Source organism: Staurois parvus, unplaced genomic scaffold, assembly GCF_062004578.1.
Source record: "Staurois parvus isolate SC_StPar_1 unplaced genomic scaffold, SC_StPar_1.0 ptg000032l, whole genome shotgun sequence".
Lineage (NCBI taxonomy): Eukaryota > Metazoa > Chordata > Amphibia > Anura > Ranidae > Staurois > Staurois parvus.
The window spans coordinates 2,938,455-2,950,025 of NW_028317828.1; the positions used below are offsets into that span (position 1 = coordinate 2,938,455).

General features: G+C 41.1%; 1 long non-coding RNA gene across 3 annotated transcripts in view; it reads left to right on the plus strand.

Annotated features, from left to right (window-relative positions):
- The window catches only part of LOC149470744 (uncharacterized), a 126,178-nt gene extending 119,685 nt beyond the window's left edge, over positions 1–6,493 (plus strand). For all 3 annotated transcript variants that reach the window (XR_016308124.1, XR_016308136.1, XR_016308128.1), the window contains one exon: positions 6–6,493. This is a non-coding gene — a long non-coding RNA (uncharacterized LOC149470744). The remainder of the gene's footprint in view (positions 1–5) is intronic.
- The last annotated feature ends 5,078 nt before the right edge of the window (positions 6,494–11,571 follow it).

Consider the following 11,571-nt stretch of genomic DNA (forward strand, 5'->3'; position numbering starts at 1 on the left):
TCTAGGGCTTATTGTCTCTACAACAGATTTACTTCAGCAGAAAAACAAAAACGCCATGGCTTTATGGGCATTTTTGTTAAATATCTAATGTTGGACTAGCAATCTGAATCATGCCATCTTCAAATATATCCTCCCTTATTCCTGGACTTTATGACAGCAGCCACAAACAACAGTGATGGAGAAACGTGGTTTCAAAAACTTTTAAATATATGAACAACTTTTATACTTATTTCAGCTGTCCATAAATATAACTCAAAGCTCAATTTGCTATAATTGCAACAGATCTGCACACCTACTGGAAGTTTCTTGTCATGTGGACTGCGATGGTCCTGAAGAGGAGAATATTATGTATGAACATTGTATGAGTTCTTGCAGTACAGTCTTATGAAGGACTAGCTGTCAAGGATACTTTGGAGGAATCAACTAAAGACTTAGCATTCATAAACTGTTAGCCCAACACACAGTTTTTTTAGACTTTTATGATTATTAGTTTTTTGTTATATTATTTATTGTTTTGTATTTTTCAGCCTTCATGAAGCAAAATGAAATTTTTCTGCAGAAGTAAATTGGATGCATAAATCAGGAGAAATAGGAACTAGAAATAAATATTTAATTTAGATTAGGCAAATAGAGGGAGATATAAGAGAATTTAAAGGAGGGGAGGAATTGTAAACTATGTGTTGTTAGCTTCTTCAAAATACATGTTATATTGGGTTTTGTATGTGTAATGAGACCTAGTAATCCTACAATTGTTCAATTTTACTAGTACCTCCAATATCCACATATAGTTAGGCCCTACACAGCTTTAATTGTCACCAAATGAAATTCTACACTGTGAATAGTCAAGAACCCAACTGTTCACAACTAGTGTATGAATTGTTTAATATAGCAAATATGATTCTCAAATTTCTTTTTAGGAAGGGATAATTGTTTGGACAGTATAATGTCCAAGGGAAGGGAATGTGATGGAAAATGGAATAGCCTTTTTTATATCAAACATTTAGTTTTGATTAAGTGGATATATGGAAATTTTTGTCATTTGAAGTCTTATTGTGTAACAGCTGTTATATGCTATTTACACCTCCAGCTGGGTAGAGTGCTATCTAAAGGAACAATTGGAAGTAACATGCTTTTGTGAATGACCTTTTACATTTCAATGAACTCCACCAGAGACCAGAATGAAACTTCAAAGCAGTCAGATAGCTAGGTTTCCACTCATCTTAGAACATATACATTTTATTAGATTTCCAATACATTTAGAGCATTACTTTGAATCCAACACCATGTATTGTTCTGATCTCCCTGCATGAAGATCCAACTACATGCTTGTATAATAAACATATCTACAGTGAAGGAAATAAGTATTTGATCCCCTGCTGATTTATTTTGAATGTTTGCCCACTCACAAAGAAATGGTCAGTCTAAAAATCGAATGGTAGGTAGCACATTAAGGTCCTGGAGTGGCCTAGCCAGTCTCCAGACTTTAATCTGACTGAAAATCTGTGGAGGGAGCTGAAAGTTAGAGTTGCCAAACGTCAGCCACCAAATCCTAATGACTTGGAGAGGATCTGCCAAGAGGAATGGGCCAAAATCCCTCCTGAGGTGTGTGCAAACCTGGTGGCCAATTATAGGAAACGTCTGAACTCTGTGACTGCCAACAAGGGATTTGCCACCAAGTACCAAGTCATGTTTTGTGAAGGGGATCAAATACTTAATTCCCTCGTGAACATACAAATCAGTGCATAATTTGTTAGACATGCATTTCTTTTGAATTTTTTGGTACTATTATGTCTCTCAGTGTTACAATACTCCTACCATTTGATTTTTAGACTGATCATTTCTTTATGAGTGGGCAAACATTCAAAATCAGCAGGGGATCAAATACTAATTTCCTTCACTGTACTTTTCAATCTGGCTTCTGCAGTCAAAATGTTACTGAAACATATGGGTTTTGGGTTTCCCCATCAATACCACCCGACCTCCTTATTAAATGTTGATGCAAATATTTGCAAACATCCTGGCTGGTCATCTCTCCACAGTGGTTGAGGGTTTAATACATGCAGACCAAACAGGGTTTATGCCAGACAAGGGAACCGACATCAATATACAATGCCTTTTCTTGAAACTCTTTAACTCATGACAACTCCAGTACTAGAGTAATTGCTTTGCTAGATGCCAAAAAGGCATTCAACTCAGTTGTGGGTTTATGTTTGTACAATATTTGGTCCAAAAGTTTTGTATTGGCTTCAATTGCTCTACAGGGCTTCCAGGGTACAGGTCCATACTAACAATTGGTTATCTAATGCGTTGTCCCTTTAGCATGGTCCACGCCAAGGCTGCTCACTGTCCTCTATTCTATTTGCCCTAGCCGTGGAGCCCTTGGCTATTTTGGCCAGGGAGTCTTCGGATGTCTGGGGTGTAAGGGTGAAGGAGAAGTTATTCCTATATGCGGATGATGTCTTGCTGTTCCTCAATGATGCAACCCTGTCGCTCATGGCATCGCTATGGATCTTTGATGTGTTTGGATCATTCTCAGGTATCAAGATTAATTGGTCCAAATTGATAATTGTTCCTGTTGACAATGGAGCTATTGGGGTAGGGGCCCCCTCCCTGCTGCTTTGGGTGGACCAGTTTTGGTATTTGAGAGTTCAAGTGACTAAAGACCTGTTGTGTTACCTGAATCGTAACCTTCTTCCTATTCTGTTGTTACTCAAGATGCAATGCACCTCCTGGGTTGGACTTTCCCTGAACCTTCTGGGGCTTATTTACCTCATAAAAATTATGATCCTTCCCTTTATTTACATATTTCGGAATTGTCCGATATGTGTCCCTAGTTCTTTCTTTCGTGATGTTCATCACGTAAAGTAGGCTCATTTATTTGGAATGGCGCCCTCCGTTGACTGGTGAAGTCTGCCTTGCATCTTCCACCCTGGTTGGGGGATTTGGCGCTACCAAATTTCCAAGTATTTTTCTGGGCGGTGGTATTGGTATCTGTTTATTGGTGGTTTGGGTGCTCCAGATCCAATGCTGCTGTATCTTTGGAGGCAGCCTTCTTGGGGTCCTTGTCAGACTTGCTTAACTTAATGTAAAGGGGGCCACAAGCATATGACAGTATTCCAGGCCCGACGCATACTACTTGGAGGGTGGGGAAGGTCGCTACGCAAAGATTTGCATGTCTGAACAAATGGCCGTCTGCTCAACCTCATTGGGATAATCCTAGTTTCCCTCATTTCCAAACTTCTCCAGACCCCCAGGTTTGGGTACGCTATGGGGTAAAGACATTGTCAGATATTATGCTCTCAGGTGCCCTTCTATATTTCTCTCACCTTTTCTGAAAGTTCCAGCTACCGGGCTGAACGGTGTTCCGATATTTCCAACTCACTATGCCTCCAGGTCCCAATTTCCCTAGTTGCCTCTCCTCCAGGCCAATCCTATTAAGGAGCTGCTGGCTCCTTGTGATTTAGATAAGTCACTTTAAGCCCTGTATGGTGATTCAGGTTAAGTTTCTCCACAGAGGATATTATACCCCACTAAGGCTCCATAAAATGTACCCGGAGACTGATTCCATTTGTTCCCAGTGCTGTAATTTTCCAGTGTCTTATTTTCACATGTTCTGGGACTGTCCATGACTTTAGACCTACTGGTCTTTGAGGTGATTAAGCTCCAGCAGCCCTGGTGAGCATTCATGAGGATGTCCGTCATTCTCATCATACTAAATTGCTGATCTCATATCTCCTCTACTATGTTAAAAAAGGTATCTTGATGAAGTGGTCATTGTCAGCTTCTCCTGGGGTGCCCTCCTAGGAGGCCATGGTGGACACAGCCCTGCCTTTGTATAAATTGACATATATTAATCGTGGTTGCCCCTGGAAATATGATAAGGTGTGGTTGCTGACTGTCTTTCCCTCCCAATTTTTTTACTCCTTTTAACCCCCCCCCAACACACTTCCTTACCTTACTTCCCTGATTCTTTCTACCCCCCGCACTTAGTCCTTCTTACCCTTCGTTCCCCTCCCCTGCCATATCCTGGCCCTTTCCACGATTCCCTGAGTATTAGATTGCTACACCTAATGTGATTATATTAACTATGGTATGATGTGCTATGCATGTAATTCTACAAACAACTTCTTCTGCATTGATTGTTGTACCAGCTTATTTTCTGTTGCAGGTATCCTTTGAATTTGCACATAAATGGAAGGGGGTTTGGTGTGCTGGGGGAGAGGTTTATGTGAAGGCTGGAGGAGTATTAAAACTTGGATCGAGGGGGGGGGGAGGGAGAATTAGATTATAATGGGGTAGACAGATCAGACAGGGGTCAGTACTTATTGGTGGGTGAAATGGGGAAAGATGGGGGGAAGGCTATGGCAGATGATAAGAAGGTTCTCATGTTACAAACAACCAGTGGAATTGGTACCATTTGTATGAAAATAAAAAATATGCAAAATACGTGTGAACAAGGTGTCAATCGATTAAAGTGTTTGTTCACCAATGCAGGAAGTCTGCCAAGCAAAATAGGTGAGTTGAAAGCTTTGTTGCATGAAGAGAACTATGATTTAATTGGTATTGCTGAATCTTGGCTTCATTCTTCGCATGACTGGGCCATTAATATTCCAGGCTATGTTCTCTTTCGGAGAGACAGAGTAAATAGGAAAGGTGGTGGTGTCTGTCTGTAAGTAAGAAGCAATCTCAAAGTGAGTGTGAAAGAGGACCTAGTTGATGGAGAGTGTGATGAGGCTGAAGTATTATGGGTGGAACTGCACATGGGGGTGCGTACTACAAAGGTAATCATTGGAGTTTGTTATAAGCCTCCCAGTGTTAATGAGGAGGTGGAAATTCAGCTCCTTGCACAGATCGAAAGGGCTGGGACAGTGATAATAATGGGGGATTTTAACTACCCAGAAATTGACTGGCGTAATGGTACTGCAGGAACAGTTAAAGGACAAAAATTTTTAAACCTACTACAGGACAATTTTATGGTACAGTTCATAGAGGCCCCTACTAGGAATGATGCTCTGCTGGACCTGGTAATCTCAAACCATGCAGAGCTTATTACGAATGTCTATATAAAAGAACATCTGGGTAGCAGTGACCATAACATGATTTCATTTATTGTTAGCTGTAAACAGCAAGCACATACGGGAAAAATAAAACCACTCAATTTCAAGAGAGCTAATTTTCCAAGGCTGAGAGCTGCTGTCCAAGACTTAGACTGCGAGGGAATATTGGCATTGAACACAACACAGAAATGGGAGTTCTTCAAAAAGACTGTATGTGAACACACTGCAAAATATATTCCCATGGGCAACAAGTTTAAAAGGCTAAAAATCAAACCTATGTGGCTTACAGCCAAAGTTAAAAAGGCTATAGTTAATAAGAAAAGAGCCTTTATTCAATATAAAAATGAAGGAACACTATCATCATTTAAACATTACAAAGAATATAACAGAATATGCAAAAAAGGAAATAAAGGCTGCAAAAATTGACGACAGATTGCAAAAGATAGCAGGACCAACCTCAAAAAATTCTTCAACTATATTAATAGTAAAAAGGTTTAGTCCGAGCATGTAGGCCCTTTACAAAATAATCTAGAGTGGGTGACTGTGGACAAAGAGAAGGCAAATTTATTTAATACCTTTTTCAGCTCTGTGTATACAAAGGAGCATGGGGGAGCTCTTGTCCATAATGGGCATGGTATTGACACAGCTCCGAGTGATCCACATTGGCTCACAATTGATATGATCCAAAAATATTTAGACAGTTTAAAGGTGGATAAAGCACCTGGACCGGATGACATACACCCACGGGTCCTTAACCTCCTTAGCGGTATTCCCGAGTGTAGCTCGGGGTAAAATTTGAGTACCAAGAGCGGTAACCCCGAGCTACACTCGGGCTTACCATGCGGTGTTGCTCAGGGAGTCCCTGCAGCACTTACCTTGTCCTTCGCTCCCACGATGTGTCCCCTGCAGCGTCCCCGGCCATCTCCTCCGGCCGATGCCAGCATCCGGCTTCCGTGTTCCGGTCCCTGTGACGTCGGGACATACGGGCGCCGGAACCGGCGGCAAGTTTGAAATTTTTAAAAAATGTCATTTTTTTAAAAAAATGATTATTACGTAATAAAACATTGCTGTTTCAATGCATTTCACATACATTTTGTCCCTACTGCTTTGTTCTGTGCCCTGCCTGCATTTTGACTGTTCTTTTTGCCTGGAAGTCCATGGCTTCCAAAAAGCGTCACTTTACGTCAAAAGCGGTTTTAGACCAGCTAGAGAACAGTGATAGTAAATCAGAACCACTTGCAGAATTGAGTGATAATGATTTGTGGGGAAATTCGTCATCAGACACTGAAAACGATTTTGCGACTTTGCTCAGCGATGTGCAAATTTGCCTCTGTATTTCAAATTTCAGTGTTTTTGGTTTGATTATATTATTGAATTAAATGTATTATTATTATATTATCATTTTTTATGATTATTTATTAAATTATAATTTATGATTTCGTGTTTTAAATTTTATCCTACGCGGGATGTTTACTAGACTCTTGTTCGTACAAATTTCAGTGAGTTATTCCTAAAAATTACAGCCTACAATAAAAAACTACATATTTCCATGCAAAAAAATGGTACCGCTTCCAGCACAAAAAAACGGAAATAATCATACCGCCGAGGAGTTTAAAGAAATGAGCTCTGTCATTTCAAAGCCATTGTTTCTCATTTTTAGGGACTCTTTAATGACTGGCATAGTACCACTGGATTGGCATAAGGCCAATGTGGTACCAATATTTAAAAAGGGGTCAAAATCTTTATAGACCTGTTAGTTTAACTTCTATAGTTGGGAAGATACTGGAGAGATTAAAAAAAGACGACATAGATGAGTTCTTGCTGGAAAAAAATATTTTCAGCAACAGACAGCATGGATTCATGAAAGACAGAAGTTTTCAAACAAATCTGATTTCTTTTTATGAGGAGGTCAGAAAAACCTTGGACAGAGGGGTGGCGGTGGACGTGGTATACTTGGATTTTGTAAAAGCGTTTGACACAGCGTTTGACACAGTTCCCCACACACAGCTAATGTGTAAGGTAAAGTCTACGGTCTTGGAAAAATCCATATGTAAATGGATAGAAAACTGGCTAAAAGATCGTATTCAGAGAGTAGTGGTTAATGATTCATACTCTGAATGGTCTGAGGTCATCAGAGGTGTACCCCAGGGTTCAGTGTTGGGACCCTTACTTTTTAATATATTTATAAACAATATAGGGTCTGGGATTAAAAATCCCATTTCAGTCTTTGCAGATGACACCACACTGTGCAGTGGAATAACGTCCTTACAGGATGTCTTCAATTTACAAGCCGATCTCAATGCACTGTTTAATTGGGCAAATATGTGGCAAATGAGGTTTAATGTTGATAAATGTAAGGTTATGCACTTGGGGGCTAAGAATATGCATGCATCATACATACTAGGGGGGGTACAACTAGGGGAATCAATGGTGGAGAAGGATCTGGGAGTTCTGGTAGATCACAAGATTAATAATGGCATGCAATGCCAAGCTGTGGTTTCTAAAGCGAGCAAAATCCTCTCTTGTATTAAAAGAGGTATAGACTCCAGAGAGAGAGATATCATATTACCCCTGTACAAATCATTAGTAATACCTCATCTAGAATATGCAGTTCAGTTTTGGGCACCAGTTCACAAAAAGGAGAACAGGAGAAAGTACAGAGAAGGGCAACTAAACTGATACAAGGCATGGAGGAGCCCAGCTATGAGGAAAGATTAGAGGAACTGAATTTATTCTCTCTTGAGAAGAGGAGATTAAGGGGGATATGATCAACATGTATAAATACAACAGTGGTTCATATAGTGAACTCGGTGTAGAGCTATTCACCCTGAGCTCAACACAGAGGACAAGGGGGTACTCTTTATGTCTGGAGGAAAAGAGATTTAAACTCCATACACGGAAAGGTTTCTTTACAGTGAGAGCTGTGAAAATGTGGAATAGACTCCCTCAAGAGTTAGTTCTGGCCAGCTCAGTGGATTGCTTCAAAAAAGGCCTGGATTGTTTCCTAGATACACAGAATATAACTGGATACTAACATTTATAGGTAAAGTTGATCCAGGGAATATCCGATTGCCTCTCGGGGGGATCAGGAAGGAATTTTTTTTCCCAGCAGGAGCAAATTGGATCATGCTTTGCTGGGGGGGGGGGGGTTGCCTTCCTCTGGATCAACTGTGGGTATAGGATTATAACTTTTTTTTTTTTCTACGGTTGAACTGGTTGGACTTTTGTCTTTTTTCAGCCAGACTATGTCACTATGTAGTATTGCACTGAACCATGTCATTATATTGTGGTATATTATGTATCTGCTTTTAACAACAATAAAGCACCCCTGTTTTGTAAAAAAAAAGAAAATAATTGCACCCAGTGTACAGAACTGAAAAGTGCTACTGTGTCCATACATACAATATAAGAGCAGATACTGAGCATTAAAGCTGACATACCAAACAAAAAGAAGTGGTGCTCAATAGTGTCTGTGTCTGCAGAATAGGAAGATATACTGAGAAGAAATTTTGACATACTTAACAGAATTGATATTGCACTAATCAAACACACAGAATAAAAGCCGATATGGAGAATTACACCCCTCCTGTGTGTTAGATGGTCAGCCTAGTGTTTGCTAAGAATTTACCGTGTCCTGAAGAGCATAGTCTGTCTAATTCCTTGTGAAGGGACTTTTGCTTGGATTCTACACCGAGGAAAGCCTAACTTACTCCAAACTCATTGCAGAGCCTCTCTGATACCTGCTACTCAGGGATTGCGCTCAGTGCTCAAGGAAGCAAGTTCAGTGTCCTCAAGTTGTTGCTAGGAATTACTGGAGAATCCCACCATCTAACATTCCTATCCAAGTTCTATCCTTTAGTAAAGTGTAGCACCCTCTTAGTTAGGTGCTAGGATAGGTAAATGTAGTTGGACCCATTATAGTCAACAGGGTTAATTTGTTCCGTTAGGCAAATTCAGTTTGGCTCACTGTATCCAGTGAGGCTGGATTTCTGTTTGAGGTTTGCAGTTAAGTGATTGTTTGCTTCTCTCTGTTCACTGGAGAAGCTCTGGGTAATGGAGGTGGGAGCATGTTAATCAGCAGCTTAATATTTATGTAGCCCCAGCCAATCCCTGGCAGGCTCGGCCTAAAAGATTCTGAGAGAAAGCATAAATACCCTGCAGCAGGGGGCAGCCTTGTCTTCTTAAGGGGTTTGTTGGCCCACTTTTATTAAAGTCGAACTCAAAGTTCCACAGTAACAATTGCCCATGCAGGGGATATTCAGTACCAAAAACATAAATACCAAGCCACCTTTCAGCAGTGCTGATGCTTAGGCGTTAACCTTGGCTTTTGGCTTCTGGTCCTCCAAACCACCTTGCATAGTACATTTGTTTATAAGTTACAACCCTCTCTCAGCTTTCCTGGCTCTTCCAGTCAATTTAACTGCAGCACCGTGCTGCACAGGTCCACTCCCTGACCTATTGATAGGGGTTCTCCTGACACCCTGGGCTCTCTAACTCCTCCGGGACATCCAGATACCCTCATTCCCCTGGACTCGCTTGGTCATCCTGACTCAGTCTCCCACACTTACTTAGCTGCCTTGACTCTCTCAATCCTACCGACATGGAATCTCTCCTTCAGCATGGAATACTGTCTCTTGAGTGGAGCACACTTTTCCCCTAACAGGGGCCCTGAACTATGCCTAATTTCTTCAATATAAGTGTAGCGCTACTCTCTTGAGGGCCGTTGGATTTTACTGGGTCTCCCAGAGCTATGCACAGCCAGGCAATGTGCATTTTTCAAACTTTTTTTAGAGTCAGTAAAACAGTCTTTGAGCTTGTTTTTGTTCCTTTTATTAGAGGTTAACAACTTGGATGGGGTCTAGGGGTATATGGTATGCCTGTAGAACTTGAGGACAACGTTTCAGCAAAACTGTACAAAAATGTGGACCAAAAATCAGCAACAGTCTTTTGCAAGGAGTCTCCTTTGGTGTACCTCCTCAGAACCCAGATGAAACTTCCTTCATCTAACATTTTGGCTACCTTCAACTCCACCACTTTATAAATACATTAATACGTACGCACTCGGGACCCTACAAGTTGTCCCCCTTTGAAAGTCAATGTAGACATAGGCCCCATGCTCCGGGCTTAATCTCTCTAGTCTACTCTTCAATTATTTCTTATAGAACTCCTCTGGTCCGTTCTTATCATCAGCGTTGGCAGTTGGAACTCGGGGGCACTCTGGATCAACAGGATTGGGGGACCATGACCCAAGCATTATCTAAATGCACTAGGAATGTTATCATTCTAGAAAATGCCTATAAGGTTTTTTATAGATGGTATTATACGCCTGCTCGTCTGGCTCGTTTTATCCCTACATATTCCCCGACTTGCTTTCGGGGCTGTCAACAGATGGGTACTATGGTCCATATTTGGTGGACTTGCCCTAAGGTTTGCAGATTGTGGATCAGAGTATATGCCCTCCTCCGTACTATGTTTCACACAGACATTAAGTGCAACCCGTATGAAGCGCTTTTATTTAAACCATTAGTGGGCCTACTTCGTCCCGAACGGCAGCTGGCATCACACCTTTCTATGGCTACCAAGCTGACGATCGCGAGGGCTTGGAAGACTCCCCTCCTCAGCTATGAGGCTGTCAAGAACCGGATGAACTTCATAATGGTTAACGAAAAACTGACAGCTATACTGCTAGAGACCCACACAAAATTCATGCTGACATGGCGTCCCTGGCTTGATATAGCCCAACCATTGAGATTCGACCAGTCCCTTTTGTCGATATAAAATTTACCTGTACATATTAGTTTATTTTTCTTTTTTTTTTCTGTTGCGATCCCCCTGGAGCCCTTTTTGTTTTTGTTTTGGTCTCCTTACTCATCGTTCCTCTTTCCTTTGGTCTAGTCTGTCTTTCTGCTATTTGTACTTGATTGTGATTATTGCTTTGAGTGCTGCACCAGCAATACTATATCCTTATGCTGGACTCCATCGGGAGCCATGCGTGTGGAATGCCTATCTGCATTTAGAGAGGCTCCATCTCATCTTCTTTGCTTTCTGTATGCTGATATAGTGACAATTTTTCCTTAGAGTTTATATTGACATTGGTCTTTAAATGTTTACCATTTTTGCAACTTATTGTTTTTTCCCTTTTTTTTTGTGTTCTCTTTTTTCTGTACCCGGCACTTAAGTATGCAGTTTATTTCTATGTCTCTCCATCAGTATATATTCTGTAATATTCGTCGAATACCCTGTATGTTTTATTCCTGTTGATCAATGCATCTGTTTTTGACTGATTCTCTGCTCCTATCTATTCTATAATAAAATAGTTTGTAAAAGAAACTTCCTTCATCCACCCGGCTGTCCTGAGGGTATCCCTGGGCAAGGATTTACAGAATTTACTGTGAAGCAGTCCCAGATGAGGAGTAGTTGGGTATTGCACCTGACCGCCCTCTCCCTTCTGTGGCCCAAGGGGTGTAGAAATACTCCCACTGTCCTTTTCCTGTAGCTTAGTGGGTTGCAGCTG